Source organism: Falco biarmicus, chromosome 6, assembly GCF_023638135.1.
Source record: "Falco biarmicus isolate bFalBia1 chromosome 6, bFalBia1.pri, whole genome shotgun sequence".
Lineage (NCBI taxonomy): Eukaryota > Metazoa > Chordata > Aves > Falconiformes > Falconidae > Falco > Falco biarmicus.
This window is the reverse complement of record NC_079293.1, coordinates 2,047,066-2,055,096: the sequence shown is the minus strand read 5'-3', so window position 1 is coordinate 2,055,096 and position 8,031 is coordinate 2,047,066.

The following is an 8,031-nucleotide window of genomic DNA, read 5'->3' as shown; positions in this document are numbered from 1 at the left end:
GTGAGTATTGAAGTTAAAAAATGAAGGGAAAATGGCTACTTGTATCTTCTGTGTAAAGAGAGCAAAACTTTAAAGGGCAGCCTCAAGACTTGCTGAACTTTTTGGACTCTGGTTTGTTTCCAACATTTATGTTCAGTACACAATCCCAATTATATGTCCATTGACTTTTGGCCTTCAGTAATGTATCTCCAATGAAGCAAATTTTGCCAACCTTTTTGACATATGATAACACAGCAATAGGGCTGAGAAAATAAAACATCCATTTGGTTTTGTTTGCTCACAACAGAGTTTTTAGCTTCTAATACAGCAATAAAAGGCAAAAAAACAACTGTTGGTGCTAAATGGTGGCTTACATGTATTGCTACCACTATGAAGCCTAAAGTGATACAGAAAAACAATGCATCACTTCTTGATTTTTATGTGGCAAATGAGCATTAGGGATTAAACTGCTTATATTAAACAAAACTGTACAGGCTGTGGGCAGATTCAGTCGGGAAAGAAGGATGATGCTGAGAGCAGCTGCAACAGAAGTAATGAAAGAAAAGCTAAGCAAGTAAAAGCTCCTGCTTTGAAACACTGTCTTTTAATTAATAAGAGAATCAAATATCAATCCTCTTCCACTGGAGTACTATGGAATATCAACTTTAGAAGAGTTGTTTGAACTATTGGAGGAAAATGCTGTAAGTAATCAATACAAAATACTTTTTAATTGTTATTTTTTTTAATATTATGTGAAATGGAAATACCAGTCTCTTAATTCTAATATTGTACATGGATCTAGTGACACAAAGGCAGCCAGCAGAGTAATGTGTCTGTAGTTTCTAAAGTGTCAGATGTAGCTCATGTCATTGCCCATGATGAGTGGTCATGTCTGAGGTACCAAAGGTAGCTAATTCCAACCAGCATTATTGCCATAGCTACAGGTGAGGTGGGCAGAGATTCCAGAGAACTGGAACTAAAAAAGGGAATATTATTATCTGAGATGACTGCTACCATAAAGAGCCAGACAAAAAGTATATAGGTTAATAAGAAGAAATGCACTTACATATTTTCCCTGCTTTTCTTTACAGAATCACAGAATCATGGTATGGTTGAGATTGGACAGGACCTCTGGAGATCAACAGGTCCAATCCCCCTGCTCAAGCAGGAACACGTACAGCCAGTTGCCCAGGACCATGTCTAGATGGCTTTCGAGTATTTCGAAGGATGGAGACTTCACAACCTCTCTGGGCAGCCTGTGCCAGGGGCTCAACCTCCCTCACAGTAAAGGCGTTTCCTGATTTTCAGAAGGACCTCCCTGTGTTTTGGTTTGTGCCCATTGCCTCTGGTCCTGTCACTGGGCACCACTGAAAAGAGCCTGGATCTGTCCTCTGTGCACCCTCCCTTCAGATATTTCAATACATTGATAAGATCCCCCTGAGCCTTCCCTTCTCCAGGCTGAACAGCCCCAGCTCTCTCAGCCTGTCCTCACAGGAGAGGTGCTCCTGTCCCTTCATCATCTTACTGGCCTTTTGCTAGGTTCAATCCAGTAAGACTGTATCTCGTACTGGGGAGCCCATAACTGTGTGCGCATCATTCCAGGTGTGGCCTTACCAGTGCTGAGTAGAGGGAAAACATTATTTTATTAAAATAATAAAATAATTTCACAGTGAACTTTACAGCAAAAAAAAATTCAATTGATACCACAGAATGGGTATAACTACGTATATCCTTGAATATGCATTTTATCCTAATCTTTTTCTTCTTCTGCCATTTCAACAGTGTGCAGTCATAGGGGTCTGTCACCTCATATTTGGTTGTATCACTGGCATTCTCTTATTACACTTGAACCTAAAGCAATATATTTAAGTCATTGAGATGAAACCTCATAGCACCATCAGCTTCCACCTGGAAGACGTAGCAACAGTGAAGACACCCATGGATTTCATGAAATCATTGTTTCTTTTCCCTGTGTAAGTACAAAACTGTGACTAAAAATCTTCATTTGTTAATAATGTAAAGGAAGGAGGTCACTGTTGTTATTATTATTGTTACCAGGAGAGGGATTAAATAGGGCCTTCAGCACAGTAGTCATTCTTGACTTACTTTTTCACATCTTCCAAAATCCTGTTGATGTTTATGATGTTAACAAAACTTTCTGCTCTTTTCTTATAATAATTTCAAAGTTTAAACTTTTAAGAGACTTCTATCAGTAACAATGTATGTTTGTTGGATATCAGAGCTCTGTCACTCTTTTTACTTTTAATATAATGCTTCCATCAATAGGTCTGTATGCCTTTTTAATCACAGAATTTTGTTTCAATTTTAATACAATTTTACTTTCTTGCTGAAGTGTATATTTCATATAAAATGCAAACTTCTTATCTAAGTATACTTGAAAAAATCAATAGCATGATTCAGCGTGACAAGGCATTCCTTCAAAGCATTTCCTTTGCTAAATCTGGATGAAAATACAATACAGATCAATGGTCTTCCCAGACTTTGGGTTGCACAGCTTTATTAATGCCATCCAACTAGCAAGAGACATTTTTGAAATTGTTCATGCATCAGGAGAAAGTACATAGCTTGATAAATAAACAGTTTTGGGTTGTTGTTTTCCTTGATGTACAAAGTTCACAGACATTGATTTCAAACAGAGAACTGGCATCATGATTAAAGCACAATGTATGCTGTATTACTTGGCTAGAGGTAGAAATGCAGGTGAATGATATCACACAAAGACATAAATATTGAACAAATATGTTATCTATTAATTCCTTAGAAGGCTGACATTATGTGTGTATTGGGGATTTTTGAAAGAAATATGAGTTGGAAAAACCTTGTTGATGCTCTAATCTGCTCTGATTCTTATCTCAATAGAAGTCTCCCTGGCTGACTCACAAGTGCAGCAAAGCAACGCTTTTTGGAGTTACACAAGTAAGTACTGCTGCAAATACTTTGTGGACTGTGAACTTTAAGGAAAATAAAGAACCTTGTTTTATGAGAGCAAATTAAGGGAAGAATGTTTGTTTTGACTTCCAAAGCCTCCAGGATGGGTCCTTCAGGCACCAGTGGTCCCAAAAGAGGGGACAATTATTGAGACATTGTCAAATGACAAGTTCTGCATGGGAGGCTGGAGTAGAGCACTGAGTGGATATTAAGGTCTTCTGAGATATTTTCATTTAAAGCAAGGATAATTTTAAAAGAATTTAATTGTTGGCCACAGTAGATACATATATTTTCCCAAAGCCAGAACACCTTCTAGAGATCAAAGCAAAGTATGCAAAGAACATACAAGAAGATTAGCTTCATTAGCTAACAAAGGTCTTTATATATCTCTTAGAAATTCACGTTTGTGTAAAAATGCCAATGGCAGGGATTACTCCTCTCTACGAGGTAAAAAGAAAGCTGAGTTAAAGGTGCATAAATGTGTTATGAGGTACCTATGTTTACCTGAACTTGATTCAGTGACGATCTATTCACCACCCGGATGGGGCTGTTGCAATAGGATTGTGATACTTTACAGAACCAACATACCAACTTTGCTGGTAATATAATATCTGCATTGCTGACTACCTAACTGCTATAGTCTTATCTTCAATCAGTAAGATATGGTGTTATTGCTGCAAAGGAACACAAGCATCACCTGCTTTTGAAACCAGATCTGACACTACATAGCTCATCTAACCCGCAGCTAGGGCTCAGACACTCACAGACGTTCAGGCACACAGGGCAGGACTGAGTCTGCCCGAATCTTGAGTCCCACAGTGTTTGTGTTTCCTGTGAGATACCTGGAAGTGTATCCTTGTTCCTCTTGTGTGCCACCCGGATCGCCTCTCTGATGAACCAGTTCTCCCAGGGTACTGTCTAGAGAAGCCAGCAGGCCCAGGGCTTTGAAGATTTCTCTAATCAACTGACTCACATGGTATTTACTGAATCAACGTATTTAAACATTAAACCTTTCAGTAGCACTTCTGCTCCAGCTTCCTTCCAACTTTCTTTTTGAATCCTATCATATTTGTGGGGTTTTCGAATATCAAAATGAAATCTCAAGAGCTTGGTAATAATTTCATATTGGCTGGGGCTGGCTCTTATTCTGTTTGACAATTCAGGAGAAAGTATTCTGTGGTTCTGTGATTTGTCACAGAATCCATGAATAAAAGACTCCTTTTAGAAATCACTCATATTTATGGCTTTTTATCTCAGGCATTAGTTGCAAGATTTACCTTTGATATCAGAATGCCAGTGAATTAGTATGGAAATAAGACTGCTGTGTTGTTTCCATATACTGTACCTGGTCACTTCTTGTTTAAGAAGAAATAGTAACATCACACGTGATAATCTGACTGCTTTGGCAGGCACTCTCTGAAACTACTCAAACTTTGACAGGGCATGAAAACTGTCAAAGTATTGTTTGCATTTACTCTTAAACTAGAAATTACTCAAAATACAGTTTCATCTTCAGAACGAGTTGACCATCTGGCAGCTCAGAAAGTTCTTTGAAAATTGGTATATTTATTAAGTTCAAATTTTGAATCTCCCAATTTCTGCCACATCAGTCAAGATGTAGATGGCCCATATTTACTGCTCACTCTGAGAGACAGCATAGAGAGCTCTAACATCCTCCTGTTGTTTTTTCATTAAAACACAAAGCACTATAGCTCTTGGCCTTCTTTCTGATGTTATTTAGCTTGTAGGGTTGTCTTGTCTTCACCTAGCTTATCTTTTCAGAACCATCCTTCCATCAGAGTGAATGGAAGTAACCTTTTCTATAATGAGCTTTTCTTGGAAAAGAGGGACTCATTTCTTAGTGGATAATAAATGATGTTAATCTTCTGATTCCTCCCATAATACATAGCACCCTCTTTTAAGACAAGTGAAAAATAATAATTCAGGAAAACTAATTAGAAATTAAATTGCTTCTGACCATTTCTGTTTCCATGAAAACCTTTCTCACCTTTAGTCTTCTATTGGACATATCTAATCTAAGTATCTGTTGTCACTAAGTAATTGAATACCCCGGCGTTTGAATTGTTACAGAGCCAGTGATACATGTCTGTTCCTGTTATTTTTGGCTTCAGAAAGAGATGGCTTAAATGTAATTGCTCCCGGTGGTTTGGCATTCAAACTGTCTTTTCTTGCTGTTTATATATATGTATTGTGTACATATATACACATACAGAGAGAGAACATACTGCAGTATTTTCTATTCCATTTAGATGTATATTCCTGTCTTTTGAATAACTTCCTGTAGTGGGTTGACCCTGGCTGGATGCCAGGTGCCTGCCAAAGCCGCTCTATCACTCACCTCCTCAGCTGGACAGGGGAGAGAACAAAAGGCTCATGGGTCAAGATAAGGACCAACTACCATCACGGGCAAAACAGACTCAACTTGGGGGAAAAAAGTTTTAGTTTATTGCCAATCAAATCAGAATAGGAGAATGAGAAATAAAACCAAATCTTAAAGACACGTTCCCCTAATCTGTCCTTTCTTCCTGGGCTCAACTTTACTCTTGAATTCTCTGCTTCCTCCCTGCCAGCAGTGCAGGGGCAGAGGGAATGGGGGTTTTGGTCAGTTCATCACACACTGTCTCTGCTGCCCGTTCCTCCTCAGGGGGAGGGCTCCTTACACTCTTCCTCTGCTGCAGTGCGGGTCCCTCCTACGGGACACAATCCTCCATGAGCTTCTCCAATGTGAGTCCCTCCCACGGGCTACAGCTCTTCAGGAACTGCTCCAGTGTGGGTCCCTTCCACGGGGTGCAGTCCTTCAGGAGCAGACTGCTCCAACGTGGGTCCCCACAGGGCCACAAGCCCTGCCAGCAAACCCGCTCCAGCATGGGGTCCTCCCTTCATGGGGCCACAGGTCCTGCCAGGACCCTGCTTCAGCATGGTCTTCCCATGGGGTCACAACCTCCTTCACGTGAATCACCCTGCTCCTCCACGGGCTGCAGGTGGGTGTCTGCTTCAGTGTTAACTTTCATGGTCTAAAGGGGCACAGCCTGCATCACCGTGGTCTTTCACCACGGGCTGCAGGGGATTCTCTGATCTGGCACCTGGAGCAACTCCTGCCCCTCCTTCTTCACTGACTTTGGTGTCAACAGAGTTGTTGCTCTCACATATTCTCACTCCTCTTTCCAGCTGCAGTCCTACAGTTTTTTTTTTTCCTCCTTCTTGAATACACTATCCCAGAGGTGCTACCACTGTTGCTGGTGGGCTCAACCTTGGCCAGCAATGGATCCATCTTGGAGCTGGCTAGCATTGGCTCTATGGGACACAGGAGAAGCTTCTGGCAGCTTCTCACGCAAGCCACCCCTGTAGCCCCCTAGCTACCAAAACCTTGCCGCACGAACCCAATACACTCATTTGTATCATAAAGCCCAAAACTCTAAGGTCTGATGGTGCCTGAAAGGTGCTTTTTAATTATTTTTTTTTCCTCCTGATGCTTCATTGCTTATCATCATTCAAAGCTTTGATGTCAAAACCTTTTTTAAGCTTGCAACCTTGTTGAAGCCCTTAAAACATTTCACTACTGATTTCCAATTGTCTCCATAATCAGGTTCCTGTTCTTTCGTTAAGACACCCATAATTTACTTAATCTCTCCCTTTTCCTCTCCTCATACCTCTTTGAATGATCTTAAGATTTAGAAAAACAGAACTCAAAGGGACCTCCCTGTCCAGAAGTATAGTCTCTGATGTAAGATCAGATGACCACTGGCTGAGTTTCCCTCCCCCTTCTCCTTTTCAATAAGCTTCTTCATAGAAATCTGTATCTTTTACAGTATCTTTACAGTATCTTCAGGTTTCTTGTCACAGTTCCCTTCAAAAGAACAGGCATGTAAAAAAATCCATATATACATACACATGCGTGCACACAAGGTTGTGTAAGAAGAAAATATATAATATAACTCAAAGATGCATAGCATCACACTGAAAAATAGCTTCAGATTTCTCCTGACTCTTCCATTTCCACTCAGGTTTGGACATAAAATCTAACAACATGCCTGAAGCTTGAAGAGACTAGAGATTTCTAGTTTTATGGAAAAAAAAAAATAACCCCCTGAATTTCATGACTGGCAAGCAGGTCAGAAACAAGAGTGTCTGCTGGTTTGGGGACCAGCAGGAGGAGTTGGATTTTCAGCTCCTAATTTCCTCACTGTTTTTGCTGCTCTCCCACTCTGCTGCCAGTCACATTTTACCCTTTTACTAGCAGAATTTCAGGAGATATTTCTAATTGCTAAATACAAACAATGTTGAACAAAACCTCTGTAAACCTCTTAATCTGTATGGAAGAAAATCCCTGATCCAGAACTGCAGACGTTTGTGGGGTCAAGACTGTTTGCTCAGATTTTTTTTTTTTTTTTTTTTTTTTGAGTTCTTCTGTATCAGGATTTTCTGAGCTCAGTCTCTGATATAGGAAAGCAGCTGGAAACGTCAAGGGTTTAAAACTGCATCATTAATTAAATTTCACTGAAATTACTTCTGCAGGATTAAGTAGTTAAGGGCCAGCAGTGAAACAGGCTGCTTCTTCAGAACTATGGAAGCACATATGTTATGATTTCATTCTCGTATATGAATATCCTTATACATATTATACAGCGCATTAGGAAATCATTAAAATCAATTGTATTTTCATGACTTGAAGAGCAGAGCACCTGCTCAGAGAGGTCTTGATTTAAGTATACCATCAGCACTGGAATTATCTCCACAGGTTTCAATAGACTGTAGAGGTCTGCAAGGATTTATTGTTTTACAGTCATCCACATGGAAGAATGTAGCAGGTTACGATTAAAGAAATGGTGCACCGATTCCAAGCATCTCCTGCAGCAATTTAGAAAAGAGTCAGATTTAGGAAGAGTTTAAGTAATTAAAACCATCCCCCACATTTTGCCATGTCAGATGCCATGTATCCTGGAGGTATGAAGAGACTCCTTCAATTATTATGTTCCCTGGGTACCTATTGCTGTTCCTTGGCCCTTGTGCAGAACTGCACCTCATAACTGAATTCCTCTAAGGGGTGGTAGGTAGTCCTCTCCCTTCCCAGAAGACCTACGT